Source organism: Lolium rigidum, chromosome 4 (genome assembly GCF_022539505.1).
Source record: "Lolium rigidum isolate FL_2022 chromosome 4, APGP_CSIRO_Lrig_0.1, whole genome shotgun sequence".
In the NCBI taxonomy this organism is placed as follows: domain Eukaryota; kingdom Viridiplantae; phylum Streptophyta; class Magnoliopsida; order Poales; family Poaceae; genus Lolium; species Lolium rigidum.
The window spans coordinates 214,878,382-214,888,184 of record NC_061511.1 but is presented as its reverse complement, the minus strand read 5'-3'; positions in this window follow the sequence as shown (position 1 = coordinate 214,888,184).

Genomic DNA, 9,803 nt, shown 5'->3' with positions numbered 1-9,803 from the left:
GGCTGCCGGACGTCCGATGACGACGACGACGGATCAGGCGATTACCACCGCGCGCGTAGTGGAAGGAGGACTGAGGGGCTCGATCGGCGGCGGTGATGGGCGGAGTCAGTTGCATGCAGATCGCGAGTGATGGAGGAGCTCCTTGGATTCGGGGGGAATCTGGCCGTTTATATAGGCGTCCGAACCGCCGCCAAATACCGTGGGCGAGCACCTTGCACGGTTTAATTTTGGTAAAATTGGCAAGCCCCCTCGCAATCAAAAACCAAATCAGGAAACGATCGCGGCAGATTTTGCTTCAAAATCTTGCCGGAAATTACCCAACGTGCACATTAGGAAGCTTTATTTGTACGCGCGACAGGGATGAGGTGTCAGATCGAGGTATATATACGCACGGCACCAGCGCTACACGTGCACACCGTACTCGTACCTGAAACGCACTTCAGTTACCTACCTTGAGGCCGTCCGGTCAGTTTACGCAGGGGCTCCATCAGCAGCGCGCGACATCACACCATCGATGAAGTTGACCTCCGCATTTTCGATATACTACGATAATATATTGGTATACATTGCTGCATATATAGGCCGTCAGGTTTATACTCACGCGCGTATACCAAAGTATAGAACAAGCATGCATACATGGTACGCTGACATTAGCATTCACTGATACATCTACTGCCAAAATATAGAGAATATTGTGTGTGCCCATCTTTGTTCAAGACTTTTCATTTACTGCGTTAAATTTGTTAGTAAAGCACTGTAGATACTAGAGGATACCCCGTGCGTTGCAGCGGGTCCTTTTAGAAGAATTTAGTGGATAATATAAATGTTGAATGGTCATATAGATACAATATAGTAACAATCTAAAAGGTTATAGAAACAACTTTGGATATAGTGGTCAAAATAATGGTTTAGCAATCTATATAGAAATAAGATTTGGAAAAAAAAATCAATACACCTGGCGTCAATTTACAGCAATGTATTTGATTTTGTACAAATTTTCTACATTGTAGGTAGCATGTTGAGATCAGTTTTAAGCAACATAAGGACATGTGGATGTGTACCCAATGATGTACTGCTTGGCTTTTTTAACTGCGAAGTCGTGTGTTCTTATTAAGTGCAACACCTTCTCATTCCTTTTGTAGATAAAATTTCATGTCCATCATTCAAATATACTGAAAGAGAACTGTAATAAAGATTGGCATTCAGGTATTTAAGAAAATTACATAGAAGAATGAACACCATGAAATCTGTAAAAAAAAACACCATGAAAGTGACCAGGCCAATAGTTGCAGCTTATCTAAGGTGGACTTGATCAATAGATTTACGAACCAACCGGTATCTGATAGAAGCTATATGCACCTGAATGAGAGCAACACAATGACTATTAGAAGCAAAGCATTGCTGAACACCAGGTGAAATAGAAGAACAACAAAACAGATCCCTTTTCTATCTTACATGAACATGTCAGTTCCTAACTAAGGTTAATTAACATATTACCATCACCACATGCTCCCTGCATAAAGAATAAATTAATAAATCAATAGCAATAAATCAAACCAAGAGGTTCTACTGATTATATGACTAAAATAGAATTCTGAGCTAGTACAAAATTTCATGTCGGAAATCTAAATAGTCTCAGCAGAAAAATTGAGTCTGTTCAAGATCTTGCAATCGGGCTACACCAAAGATAAGGTCAATCAAAGACATCAATGAATCAATGCTACTACCTCCATACCGGATTAATGGGCAATTACGCACTTCGAGAAACAAGTTTGACTACTAATTTGGTCAATAAAATATAAGATATATATCACAAAAATTATATTATTGAAAACATTTTTTGAATACGAATCCAACGGTATAATTTTTGTGGCATATATCTCATATTTAGTTGATCAAATTTATAGTTAAACTTGTTTCTCGAAATGCGTAATTGCCCATTAATCCGGTATGGAGGTAGTATAGCACTTCTGGATAACATCACGAAGGGTTGTGTTTGGCAACCAAATACGGTGCTTGCTGGTGGCAGCCTATCGGCTGGCATCTGGCAGGGTGTGAATAACAGGGATGTTAGATCAAATTCAGATTTTAATTAAGCAAACAGAAAATCAAGAAATAGCAACAGATCGAAGCGTATGAAACAACGAAGGACCATGGCGGCTTTGTCACCCAAGTTGTCTAGCGCCTGAGGGATATAATAAGAAATATTCATGGGGAAGAATATGGAAGGGGTGGCTCTACCAATAACCAGTGCCGCCATTATGAGCTGTGCAAACTGCAGCGGAACGCCGGCCAGCCGAACGCCAACCGTCACCAAGAAGCGCGGTGACGTCATGTTATAAGGGGAGTATCTGGCCGACGACCCACACGACGAGGAGGATCGGGAGGAGGAGGATGCATGTCGCCGCGCCGCCCACTGGCCATTGCCGCGCGGGACCGTCAGCTGCAGCTCCCGTGGTGGGATTTGCAGCGGCGGGTCGTTCCCGTCGGTGATGTACCCGAGGACCCACGCCAGGGTCCTCCCGGGCATGCTCCACCACCGCCGGCATCCACTGGCGTTGTTGTTCACCGACGAATCGTCGCTGCTGTTGTAGGAAGTGAGGCGGTCTTCGCGCTCGCGCCGTAAGAACGCCGTCCACGGCTGGTCGTTGTACAGCGACCACCGCGGGTCGTTCCGCTCCTCCGATGTTAGGCGCTCCCAAAAATGATCATAGATGGTGACGGCGCGCTCGGTCCCCATCGGCACCAGCGGGACCGGCAGGCCGCCGCGGCTGAGCGCCCACCCCTCCCACCAGACAGCGCATGTCCGACGGGACAGGGTAGCGCGCGTTCCAAAGGGCGCGCGCCTGATGCGTGCAGTCAACACGTCCGTTGGGAACCCCAAGAGGAAGGTGTGATGCGTACAGTAGCAAGTTTTCCCTCAGAAAGAAACCAAGGTTTATCGAACCAGGAGGAGCCAAGAAGCACGTTGAAGGTTGATGGCGGAGGAGTGTAGTGCGGCGCAACACCAGGTATTCCGGCGCCAACGTGGAACCTGCACAACACAATCACAGAACTTTGCCCCAACGTAACAGCGAGGTTGTCAATCTCACCGGCTTGCTGTAAACAAAGGATTAGATGTATTGTGTGGAAGATGATGATTGTTTGCGAAGAACAGTAAAGAACAATTGCAGCAGATTGTATTTCAGATGTAAAGAATAGGACCGGGGTCCACAGATCACTAGTGGTGTCTCTCCCATAAAATAGCAGATGTTGGGTAAACAAATTACAGTTGGGCAATTGACAAATAAAGAAGGCATAACAATGCACATACATATATCATGATGAGTACTATGAGATTTAATCAGGGCATTACGACAAAGTACATAGACCGCTATCCAGCATGCATCTATGCCTAAAAGTCCACCTTCAGAGTTATCATCCGAACCCCCTCCAGTATTAAGTTGTAAACAACAGACAATTGCATTAAGTATGGTGCGTAATGTAATCAACACAAATATCCTTAGACAAAGCATCGATGTTTTATCCCTAGTGGCAACAACACATCCACAAGGGGAGTTTTAACAGTACTGATATTTGGACTGTTTTTAAACTCACCTCTTCATTTATTACCATCTTGGTTCTACAGCTTGATTAGCTCATGGTGTGCATGATACTGCGCTGCCTACTAATCTTTGTTAGAGTTTGCGAATATGCAGTTTGGGCCAACACACATGCCACCAAATTCGAATAGCTTTTGGAATAAGAAGTGTCGTTGCCTATAATCCCTTTAGCATCCAAACATAATCCATTTAGCATCCAAATAAGTTCTTTTCTGCCGCTGCAGGCAAGACGCCTAAACATTTTTCCATGCGGAGCAGATGAAAACCAAGAACCCAATTTAACTACGGCTTCTAGTACTAATCTCGGTTAACTTAAGCCTTTCCTTCTACCAGTACCGCAATAAGATAAATAAGAACAAACAGACGGAATCGAACTCCGGCTTATTGCACACACGCGTGAGAATGAATAAAATGGATGGATGGATTACCGGATGGATGATGGATGGTATCTGGGCAAGACCTCGGTCCAGGACGTACGTATTCCTTGCCGGAGATCCAGTCGACGAACTATCCCCACGGCTGGCCGGCATCACAAGAGAGTGCGTCGAGCCCTTCCCTTCTCCTCTCCTCTCCGATGGATGGATGGATTACGTGATAGATGGTATATGGGCAAGAACTCAGCGTGGACATATGTATTCCTTGCTGGAGATCCAGTCGACGAACTAAGCCTGGCCGGCATCACAAGAGAGTGCGTCGAGCCCTTCCCTTCTCCTCTTCTCTCCTCTCCGCTAACCGCACGCGGTGTGTGATGACAGACTCGCATATATAGAGATGGAGAGAGGTTGAAGGAGCTGGAGGGGATGAGGTGCTTGGCTCGCTGGATGCAATCGTGAGGATAGAGGAAGGCTAAAGGAGAGGAGATGGGGTTCTCGTTCGTTCGTTGGATGCGATCTAAGTAAGATGGCCCAGATGAATTGTGACACGGATCGCTGACTTGGCATTTGTCAAACAAACAGTCTCCTACTATGGCTCCTCGTTAATCGCTCACGAGATGGCACCAATCCGGAACGAAAATGAATTTCAATGCCACTAATTACGGGGTGATTGGTAGGGCATTAGCCAGAAAGCATGCACGCTTAATTACAGCACCATTAATTACATGATCCCTTCTTATTCGTAGCATGAGTACCTAAGTTCTTGTTTTGTGTCTAGATGGTGAACCCCGACTCATATTGAAGGATAGAGTTGAGTAAGGGTAAGTTGCACATTGGAGATGGCCATCACATCGTCTAAACCAAACATCTCACTTGCAGAAGTGTGACACGAGCGTGGTGCCGTCGACGGCGAAGGAGCCCTTCTTGCTGGCATAGGTCTCGCTCACACGTAGCGATGTAGACTCAACGAAGCCCAGCTACCTTCATTCGGGCGATAATACTGCCAAGGAAAAACCCAACACGCGTACGTACAAGTATAGCCTTTGCCTCTTTTTTTTTTGAGAAAACGCAAAAAGCTTGCGTTTCGATGCATTGATAGAGAGTTTGATACAAGTCTACATAGGTCACACCCGAATACAACGCAACACAACTTTGCCTCTTCTTTCTCTATATACACGCCTTGGCAAGATAGCTTGACCAAGTAGCTCAGTCAAGCTGATCATTTAATGGTAGATTTATTAGAAATTTTTCATTTAATGGTAGATTTATTAGAAATTTTAGCATGCAGTTTGCTGTTTTTGGGACATTTTGATCACACGGCAAAATAAAGGATAAGCATAAAGGAATAATAAAGTTGGAAAAGCATTTGATTGTCACTCTGCACAAGTAGATACATGCAGACCAATATGACAGATGGATGCTCAAGGCCAAACAAAATGGAGACCCAGTGCATTTGACCTTCAAATCAACTAGCTTTTTTTTCGGGGGTAAAGGAATTGTATCAACCAGAGGTAAGTGTGTTACAATCCCTTAGCAGAGAGACCAGAATAGGATCTGGCCCTGACCCTAACCATACCTCCGTACGGTCATTGCTTCTACCAAAACCAGCTAACAATGACTTGCTACATTTTGACTACAAGGTATTTTACTAATGCCCACAACCTGGCCTGAACTCATCAGGGTCTTTGTTTCTGCCACCAGATGACCTAAAGGTGACAAGTCTCGTGCAGTATTCTTCAGCATCTGCACTACTTCACCACTGTCTGACTCGATGATGAAGTGTTGTACCTAAACTACCCACAACAACATCAGTGCAAGAAAATGAGGTCAGATCAGGTGGCCATGACTCCTTCCATCCTGGCCACCTCCACCTCCACCTCCAGCTCTACTTCTACACTTCACAAGCAAGCGCCACAACAATCTATAGGCCGCAACCAGCAAGACACATGTAGCAACGCCAGGACTGGACCGGATCTCCAGGTCAGGCTTCCGGAGTCTTGTATTTATGCTCAATCACAGAAAGTAGAAGCATCTAGCTGATCCTTCCTCCTCTAGATCGTCATCTTCCTTCTTTAGCTGCTAAAATGCAAAGACACATTAGAGTAATCTTGACACCCTGGTCTGGTTCCAAAAATATATATATTAAAGGATAGAATTGAGAAAGGACATTTCAAAGTTTGGAAACATAAATCCATCTTCTGAAAACAGACATCAATAAGGCAACAACAGATTTTTGTCTTAGCCAACAAAACAAAACAAAACAAAAACAACATAACCACTTAGATCATTCACGTCCAGTATTGTCCGCTAAGGTCCATTAATCAAACTTAACACCCTAACATCAGGAATCATATACCAGACACATATTTCATTGCTAAATTATTGGGATAATAAAAGGATGCAGTAACAATAGCTGTAAGTATAGTAGAGTTGCAAAGTCATATTATTACTCACAAATTGCAGTGAAGAACAACACTATCAATCATCATGTTGGATTCAAATACAATGAGAAGTGTTGAAAAAGAAATACGGACAAACAAGCCAAATACAGCAAGAAATAGAAAAGGAACCACAATCTTTCGTAAATTGACAACAAACCTAAGAAGCGATAGCTTTCTGCCCAATGATGCATAAAGAGCAGAGCCACCATGCAAGATATATATATATCCTTGACAACTTCAGTATGAGGAGGAATCCGTATTTTCCGTGCTTCATGACTGGAAAGCATATTTAATCTGCTGCCATCAAAGAAACAGACAATAAGATATTGTAAATTCTAGTGGTCATCTATTCATTTGGCAAAATACAGAATTTAAACATACGGTTTTCCTTTCTCAATTTTCTTACTAAACTAAGCAAGGTTTGGGATACAAAAATATGGCACAATCAATAGAAGCATCATTTTCCCTCTTATAGTGCTCACTGTAGTAACTTCTGTTTTGTCTCTTCAACGAAATCTTAATTTACATAGTACATTCGTTATTCCAGGTGAGGTACTTGAAAAGCAATATGCATGCAGTTTAGCATCTAAAAAAGTTGTTTAGAAACAACAATGATACTGGTAGCAGGGGTATGTTATCATGAGTACTGTATTTAGTATTTAGACAGAACAAGGATCTATAAGGAATGTTGGAAGATGCTCAGACATAGCATAAATTACAATTGGGAATAACAGATTATACACAAAAGGAGTCATACTAACTTGGATAAAGTACTTGTGTGAACATGTGAAAAAATATTATTAATGTATAACAATATCATGCTCCACATCCGGTGTCCAATATACAACAATTACAGAAACGGTGATCAAAGGAGCCATGACTTGCATAATTAGGACCGCAACTATGTATAAGAGAAGCAATCAATGGGTGACACCTGTGTAGGTAATATATTTAAAACAATTCCAGAAACATGCATGAAGAAAAAAAATTGAAAACTGGGCAGAAACCGGCAGGATGCAGGAATTTTTTCGAACCTGGAGAGTTGCACTATGATTACATCAGCAAAGCGATAAACGCGCAGTATTAGAGGGGAAAACAAAATGACATGTATATAATCATTAACAGATCGTCAAATACTCGGTGACTTTCACAAGTAAAGCCCAACGGAACAACTAGTGTAAAATGACACTTGAGTGAAGAAACATAGTAATAAAGTGAAGCCAGGAACGACCATGGGATATTTCGGTATAAACATGTAATAGAGCACCAACAGATCCGACTAGGCAACAAGTGAAATCTCTGATAGTTGACTAGTTATCAGGTCACATTGGTAAATCTAGACTTGGAGACATGCACAATCAAAATCACAGCAACAAGAGAGGCAGACTTGCACGGATTTACTTCCTAGGTTCAAACTTCTTTCCTCGTAGCGCCAACACAAGCAACTAACCTTCGTAGGAACCTCGAAGGTCTATGGCCATGCTCCAAACCATGTGAACACAATAGTACCACACGATCTCAGAAAAATCCAAGAAAAGCAGCCATACCACTTCCCAGGTTCCTTCATGAGCTTCACAAAGTCTCAGTAAATTCAGTGCTCACATTTTAGCATAAAGTGGTTTAATTTTAAAATCATAGCACATAATCAAAAAAATCTCCAGTGGAACTGGTAGATGTCTACAATAAGCATGAATTTCCATCTAAATGATCCAAGGGGATAACCTTCTTCAAGTTCTTCGTGGATGATGGCAGTGGCCTGAGGACCTCGATACCGAAGCATATCAGACATTCGTATGCTACACTAAGTTTCAGTAAATTCAACGTCCTGATTTGAGCAGAAGATGACTTTTAAAATCCCAGCACATCAAATCTTAACAAAAATGCCACCTATGATCCCTAAGACATGAACAACAATGATACAATAGTTTCAAATAGTAAAGATAAAATCTTTTATAAATAAGTAACAACTGGCTACAAAATATTAAGTTGGTCATGCACACTTTGACAAAAGAAGAAAAATCTATTTCGGATCTACTGACACTATCAATTTCAACTACCATATCTAAGGATCATACATATTAGCCGGAAATACTTGACAAAATCACACAATATCAAAATGGACAAAGAAGGGCCACAAAAATATATAGATTAATTATTTAAAGCCAACTTTTTTTAGCATAGCCAAAGTTCGTGGCTAAGCCTTTAAGGACAATATATGAATGAAACAATACAGGGAGTTCAGAAAGGCACAACAACAAGAATTTGTTAATCAATCTTCCTTATGTGACATGACATTTGCAAAATTATTAAGCTTGTGCAATGAGTACAAGAAAAATAGGTGAGGAACTAATAATAAGCGTGGATTCACAAATATATAATTTATGTTGCCAAGATTATAATGAACAATATGTGTTAAAAGAGACATCAACAACGAACAAAAACACAATGCATCACACTAGAGGCTTTAACAATATACAATGGTTACCATCTCCCACATGTGATAAGATAATTCGGCCACGTGCTAACTTGCCTTCTTGCAATACTTTGCACAGGTCTTAGCATGTTCATATAAGTTGCAAATATAACATTTTTGTGTACTTTTAACTCAACATAGAGTAATCATATATCGACAGTTGCAATTACATACACCGTAGCTACCTAACAATAATTCTAAAATACCACAAAACTACATTGCTTGACTCCTAATTATTTCAAGCATCATACCATTTCAAGTCCAATCTATGCACACCATGCATGCACTACCTGGCCTAATGCATGTCGTAGATTGTGCTTTATTCTATCTAAACAACAACAATATCTCAAGTTTTTTTGGCACGTAGTACATTCCGTTTCAATCATTACAGAAATTACTATGTACACAGACAAAAACATGTATGCCATATCAGCATCAGTGCTCTACGCAGCTGTGAACTACATGGAACAAAAATTTTACTCTTTCCAAACATATTACTCGCATTTTTTTTCGATAAGGGGGATAAAACCCCAGCCTCTGCATCAATTGATGCATGCGGCCCTTTATTAACATATTACTCGCATTGAGCAAGACATAATGCAAACAAATCATCTGTGGGCAACCATACACACCAAAAGAACATTGATGGAGCGTGAGATTACCTAAACACCGTACTTCATGGTGATGCTTGTAATAGCATATCCATCCTGGACACCATGTGCTCAAGGAAGTCCTGGTCAAACATGGCCATTGGCAGAATGCTGACAGTGGCAGCAAGGATGTCGGCGTCCTCTCCAGCGACACTAGCAGCATGCTACATCTACCACTGCACAACTCATCGGACAAAGGGAGTGAGATCCCCATCAGTGACCTACCAAGGTAGAATTTTAGGCAAGTAAAACCTGATCCCGAT